The sequence below is a fragment of the Crinia signifera genome, chromosome 11 (genome assembly GCF_055691185.1).
Source record: "Crinia signifera chromosome 11, ASM5569118v1, whole genome shotgun sequence".
Classification (NCBI taxonomy): Eukaryota; Metazoa; Chordata; class Amphibia; order Anura; family Myobatrachidae; genus Crinia; species Crinia signifera.
The window spans coordinates 67017204-67024703 of NC_139227.1; the positions used below are offsets into that span (position 1 = coordinate 67017204).

Genomic DNA, 7500 nt, shown 5'->3' on the forward strand with positions numbered 1-7500 from the left:
TTAGAGGGCTAGCTTTTCAAAATAGGCTCATATTATTATAAATATCCCAGAGGTGACCTTTATGTGCAAAAATGGTTCCGGACAATCTAAGAATTGAACTTGGATGACTGGATTCATAGTCCAGAGTGCTCACTTTAGTATAATTATCCCAGAAATTAAATTTACGTGCAAAAATGGTTCCATAGAATCTAAGAATTTAACTTGTATGTCTGGATTCATAGTCCAGAATGCTTCTTTATAAATGAGGATTATTACAAGTATAGAATTGAACAGCATATTTCAACGGTACTTGAAAAACTTCTCAAGTCCCTCCGAGGTTTGAACTCGGATCACTGGATTCAAAGTCCAGAGTGCTAACCATTACACCATGGAACCACATTTCAAAGACATTTATACATTTTTCCTTAGATTAAAAGCTTCAAAAGAGGCCAATTTTCTTCTAATTACCACATAGTTGAACTTTATGTGCAAAAATGATTCTGGTCAAACTGAGAATTGAAGTTGGATGGCTGGATTCATGATCCAGAGTGCTTCCCTGAAAATGAACATTAGTAAGAAGTACAAGATTGAACAGGATATTTGAACTGTAAGTGCAAAAAGATGCAAAGGTCCCACCGAGATTTGAACTCGGATCACTGGATACAGAGTTCAGAGTGCAAACCATTACACCATGGAACCACATTTCAAAAACATTTTTAAACTATTGGCTTAGAGGGCTAGCTTCAAAATAGGCTCATATTAGTATAATTATCACAGAGATGACCTTTATGTGCAAAAATGATTCCGGCCAATCTAAGAATTGAACTTGGATGACTGGATTCATAGTCCAGAGTGCTCACTTTAGTATAATTATCCCAGAAATTAAATTTACGTGCAAAAATGGTTCCATAGAATCTAAGAATTGAACTTGTATGTCTGGATTCATAGTCCAGAATGCTTCTTTATAAATGAGGATTATTACAAGTATAGTATTGAACAGCATATTTCAACTGTACGTGCAAAACTTCTCAAGGTCCCACCGACATTTGAACTCGGATCACTAAATTCAAAGTCCAGAGGGCTGACCATTACACCATGGAACCACATTTCAAAGAAAATTATAAATGTTTCCTTAGATTGAATGCTTCAAAAGAGGCCAATATTCTTCTAATTACCACATAGTTGATCTTTATGTGCAAAAATGATTCTGGTCCAACTGAGAATTGAAGATGGATGGCTGGATTCATGATCCCGAGTGCTTCCCTTAAAATGAACATTAGTAAGAAGTACAAGATTGAACAGGATTTTTGAAATGTAAGTGCAAATAGATACAAAGGTCCCACCGAGATTTGAACTCGGATCGCTGGATTCAGAGTCCAGAGTGCTAACCATTACACAATGGAACCACATTTCAAAAACAACCTTAAATTATTTGCTTAGGGGGCTAGCTTTTAAAAAAATGCTCATATTATTATCAATATCCCAGAGGTGACCTTAATGTGCAAAAATGGTTCCGGACAATCTAAGAATTGTAATTGGATGACTGGATTCATAGTCCAGAGTGCTTACTTTAGTATAATTATCCCAGAAATTAAATTTAAGCGCAAAAATGGTTCCATAGAATCTAAGAATTGAACTTGTATGGCTGGATTCATAGTCCAGAATGCTTCTTTATAAATGAGGATTATTACAAGTATAGAATTGAACAGCATATTTCAACGGTACTTGCAAAACTTCTCAAGGTCCCACCGAGATTTGAACTCGGATCACTGGATTCAAAGTCCAGAGTGCTAACCATTACACCATGGAACCACATTTCAAAGACATTTATACATTTTACCTTAGATTGAAAGCTTCAAAAGAGGCCAATTTTCTTCTAATTACCACATAGTTGAACTTTATGTGCAAAAATGATTTTGGTCAAACTGAGAATTGAAGTTGAATGGCTGGATTCATGATCCAGAGTGCTTCCCTGAAAATGAACATTAGCAAGAAGTACAAGATTGAACAGGATATTTGAACTGTAAGTGCAAAAAGATACAAAGGTCCCACCGAGAATTGATCTCGGATCACTGGATTCAGAGTCCAGAGTGCTAACCATTACACCATGGAACCACATTTCAAACCCACTTATGAATTTTTCCTTAGATTAAAAGCTTTAAAAGAGGCCAACTTTATTGTAATTACCATATAGCTGAACTTTATGTGCAAAAATGGATCCGGTAAAACTGAGAATTGACGTTGGATTGCTGGATTCATGATCCAGAGTGCTTCCCTGAAAATGAACATTAGTAAGAAGTACCAGATTGAACATGATATTTGACCTGTAAGTGCAATAAGATAGAAAGGTCCCACTGAGATTTGAACTCGGATCGCTGGATTCAGAGTCCAGAGTGCTAACCATTACACCATGGAACCACATTTCAAAAACAATCTTAAATTATTCGCTTAGAGGGCTAGCTTTTCAAAATAGGCTCATATTATTATAAATATCCCAGAGGTGACCTTTATGTGCAAAAATGGTTCCGGACAATCTAAGAATTGAACTTGGATGACTGGATTCATAGTCCAGAGTGCTCACTTTAGTATAATTATCCCAGAAATTAAATTTACGTGCAAAAATGGTTCCATAGAATCTAAGAATTGAACTTGTATGTCTGGATTCATAGTCCAGAATGCTTCTTTATAAATGAGGATTATTACAAGTATAGAATTGAACAGCATATTTCAACGGTACGTGCAAAACTTCTCAAGGTCCCACCGAGATTTGAACTCGAATCACTGGATTCAAAGTCCAGAGTGCTAACCATTACACCATGGAACCACATTTCAAAGACATTTATACATTTTTCCTTAGATTGAAAGCTTCAAAAGAGGCCAATTTTCTTCTAATTACCACATAGTTGAACTTTATGTGCAAAAATGATTCTGGTCAAACTGAGAATTGAAGTTGGATGGCTGGATTCATGATCCAGAGTGCTTCACTGAAAATGAACATTAGTAAGAAGTACAAGATTGAACAGGATATTTGAACTGTAAGTGCAAAAAGATGCAAAGGTCCCACCGAGATTTGAACTCGGATCACTGGATTCAGAGTTCAGAGTGCAAACCATTACACCATGGAACCACATTTCAAAAACATTTTTAAACTATTGGCTTAGAGGGCTAGCTTCAAAATAGGCTCATATTAGTATAATTATCACAGAGATGACCTTTATGTGCAAAAATGATTCCGGCCAATCTAAGAATTGAACTTGGATGACTGGATTCATAGTCCAGAGTGCTCACTTTAGTATAATTATCCCAGAAATTAAATTTACGTGCAAAAATGGTTCCAAAGAATCTAAGAATTGAACTTGTATGTCTGGATTCATAGTCCAGAATGCTTCTTTATAAATGAGGATTATTACAAGTATAGTATTGAACAGCATATTTCAACTGTACGTGCAAAACTTCTCAAGGTCCCACCGACATTTGAACTCGGATCACTAAATTCAAAGTCCAGAGGGCTGACCATTACACCATGGAACCACATTTCAAAGAAAATTATAAATTTTTCCTTAGATTGAATGCTTCAAAAGAGGCCAATATTCTTCTAATTACCACATAGTTGATCTTTATGTGCAAAAATGATTCTGGTCCAACTGAGAATTGAAGATGGATGGCTGGATTCATGATCCCGAGTGCTTCCCTTAAAATGAACATTAGTAAGAAGTACAAGATTGAACAGGATATTTGAAATGTAAGTGCAAATAGATACAAAGGTCCCACTGAGATTTGAACTCGGATCGCTGGATTCAGAGTCCAGAGTGCTAACCATTACACAATGGAAACACATTTCAAAAACAACCTTAAATTATTTGCTTAGGGGGCTAGCTTTTCGAAAAATGCTCATATTATTATCAATATCCCAGAGGTGACCTTTATGTGCAAAAATGTTTCCGGACAATCTAAGAATTGAACTTGGATGACTGGATTCATAGTCCAGAGTGCTCACTTTAGTATAATTATCCCAGAAATTAAATTTACGTGCAAAAATGGTGCCATAGAATCTAAGAATTGAACTTGTATGTCTGGATTCATAGTCCAGAATGCTTCTTTATAAATGAGGATTATTACAAGTATAGAATTGAACAGCATATTTCAACGGTACGTGCAAAACTTCTCAAGGTCCCACCGAGATTTGAACTCGAATCACTGGATTCAAAGTCCAGAGTGCTAACCATTACACCATGGAACCACATTTCAAAGACATTTATACATTTTTCCTTAGATTGAAAGCTTCAAAAGAGGCCAATTTTCTTCTAATTACCACATAGTTGAACTTTATGTGCAAAAATGATTCTGGTCAAACTGAGAATTGAAGTTGGATGGCTGGATTCATGATCCAGAGTGCTTCACTGAAAATGAACATTAGTAAGAAGTACAAGATTGAACAGGATATTTGAACTGTAAGTGCAATAAGATACAAAGGTCCCACCGAGATTTGAACTCGGATCGCTGGATTCAGAGTCCAGAGTGCTAACCATTACACCATGGAACCACATTTCAAAAACAATCTTAAATTATTCGCTTAGAGGGCTAGCTTTTCAAAATAGGCTCATATTATTATAAATATCCCAGAGGTGACCTTTATGTGCAAAAATGGTTCCGGACAATCTAAGAATTGAACTTGGATGACTGGATTCATAGTCCAGAGTGCTCACTTTAGTATAATTATCCCAGAAATTAAATTTACGTGCAAAAATGGTTCCATAGAATCTAAGAATTGAACTTGTATGTCTGGATTCATAGTCCAGAATGCTTCTTTATAAATGAGGATTATTACAAGTATAGAATTGAACAGCATATTTCAACGGTACTTGCAAAACTTCTCAAGTCCCTCCGAGGTTTGAACTCGGATCACTGGATTCAAAGTCCAGAGTGCTAACCATTACACCATGGAACCACATTTCAAAGACAATTATACATTTTTCCTTAGATTAAAAGCTTCAAAAGAGGCCAATTTTCTTCTAATTACCACATAGTTGAACTTTATGTGCAAAAATGATTCTGGTCAAACTGAGAATTGAAGTTGGATGGCTGGATTCATGATCCAGAGTGCTTCCCTGAAAATGAACATTAGTAAGAAGTACAAGATTGAACAGGATATTTGAACTGTAAGTGCAAAAAGATGCAAAGGTCCCACCGAGATTTGAACTCGGATCACTGGATTCAGAGTTCAGAGTGCAAACCATTACACCATGGAACCACATTTCAAAAACATTTTTAAACTATTGGCTTAGAGGGCTAGCTTCAAAATAGGCTGATATTAGTATAATTATCACAGAGATGACCTTTATGTGCAAAAATGATTCCGGCCAATCTAAGAATTGAACTTGGATGACTGGATTCATAGTCCAGAGTGCTCACTTTAGTATAATTATCCCAGAAATTAAATTTACGTGCAAAAATGGTTCCATAGAATCTAAGAATTGAACTTGTATGTCTGGATTCATAGTCCAGAATGCTTCTTTATAAATGAGGATTATTACAAGTATAGTATTGAACAGCATATTTCAACTGTACGTGCAAAACTTCTCAAGGTCCCACCGACATTTGAACTCGGATCACTAAATTCAAAGTCCAGAGGGCTGACCATTACACCATGGAACCACATTTCAAAGAAAATTATAAATTTTTCCTTAGATTGAATGCTTCAAAAGAGGCCAATATTCTTCTAATTACCACATAGTTGATCTTTATGTGCAAAAATGATTCTGGTCCAACTGAGAATTGAAGATGGATGGCTGGATTCATGATCCCGAGTGCTTCCCTTAAAATGAACATTAGTAAGAAGTACAAGATTGAACAGGATTTTTGAAATGTAAGTGCAAATAGATACAAAGGTCCCACCGAGATTTGAACTCGGATCGCTGGATTCAGAGTCCAGAGTGCTAACCATTACACAATGGAACCACATTTCAAAAACAACCTTAAATTATTTGCTTAGGGGGCTAGCTTTTCAAAAAATGCTCATATTATTATTAATATCCCAGAGGTGACCTTAATGTGCAAAAATGGTTCCGGACAATCTAAGAATTGTAATTGGATGACTGGATTCATAGTCCAGAGTGCTTACTTTAGTATAATTATCCCAGAAATTAAATTTAAGCGCAAAAATGGTTCCATAGAATCTAAGAATTGAACTTGTATGGCTGGATTCATAGTCCAGAATGCTTCTTTATAAATGAGGATTATTACAAGTATAGAATTGAACAGCATATTTCAACGGTACTTGCAAAACTTCTCAAGGTCCCACCGAGATTTGAACTCGGATCACTGGATTCAAAGTCCAGAGTGCTAACCATTACACCATGGAACCACATTTCAAAGACATTTATACATTTTACCTTAGATTGAAAGCTTCAAAAGAGGCCAATTTTCTTCTAATTACCACATAGTTGAACTTTATGTGCGAAAATGATTTTGGTCAAACTGAGAATTGAAGTTGAATGGCTGGATTCATGATCCAGAGTGCTTCCCTGAAAATGAACATTAGCAAGAAGTACAAGATTGAACAGGATATTTGAACTGTAAGTGCAAACAGATACAAAGGTCCCACCGAGAATTGATCTCGGATCACTGGATTCAGAGTCCAGAGTGCTAACCATTACACCATGGAACTACATTTCAAACCCACTTAAGAATTTTTCCTTAGATTAAAAGCTTTAAAAGAGGCCAACTTTATTGTAATTACCATATAGCTGAACTTTATGTGCAAAAATGGATCCGGTAAAACTGAGAATTGACGTTGGATTGCTGGATTCATGATCCAGAGTGCTTCCCTGAAAATGAACATTAGTAAGAAGTACCAGATTGAACATGATATTTGACCTGTAAGTGCAATAAGATAGAAAGGTCCCACTGAGATTTGAACTCGGATCGCTGGATTCAGAGTCCAGAGTGCTAAAAATTACACCATGGAACCACTTTTAAAAAACAATTTTAAATTATTCGCTTAGAGGGCTAGCTTTTCAAAAAAGGGTCATATTAGTATGAATATCCCAGAGGTGACCTTTATGTGCAAAAATGGTTCCGGACAATCTAAGAATTGAACTTGGATGACTGGATTCATAGTCCAGAGTGTTAACTTTAGTATAATTATCCCAGAAATTAAATTTACGTGCAAAAATGGTTCCATAGAATCTAAGAATTGTACTTGTATGTCTGGATTCATAGTCCAGAATGCTTCTTTATAAATGAGGATTATTACAAGTATAGTATTGAACAGCATATTTCAACTGTACGTGCAAAACTTCTCAAGGTCCCACCGAGAATTGAACTCGGATCACTAAATTCAAAGTCCAGAGGGCTAACCATTACACCATGGAACCACATTTCAAAGAGATTTATTAATTTTTCCTTAGATTGAAAGCTTCAAAAGAGGCCAATATTCTTCTAATTACCACATAGTTGAACTTTATGTGCAAAAATGATTCTGGTCAAACTGAGAATTGACGTTGGATGGTAAATTCATGA

The 7500-nt window shown here is 35.9% G+C and overlaps 2 non-coding genes across 2 annotated transcripts; both read right to left on the bottom strand.

Moving 5' to 3' along the window:
* Positions 1-1719: 1719 nt before the first annotated feature.
* Positions 1720-1791, bottom strand: TRNAQ-UUG (transfer RNA glutamine (anticodon UUG)). Its single transcript has one exon. It is a non-coding gene; the product is annotated as a tRNA-Gln (tRNA).
* Positions 1792-6271: 4480 nt separating this feature from the next.
* Positions 6272-6343, bottom strand: TRNAQ-UUG (transfer RNA glutamine (anticodon UUG)). Its single transcript has one exon. It is a non-coding gene; the product is annotated as a tRNA-Gln (tRNA).
* Positions 6344-7500: the final 1157 nt, after the last annotated feature.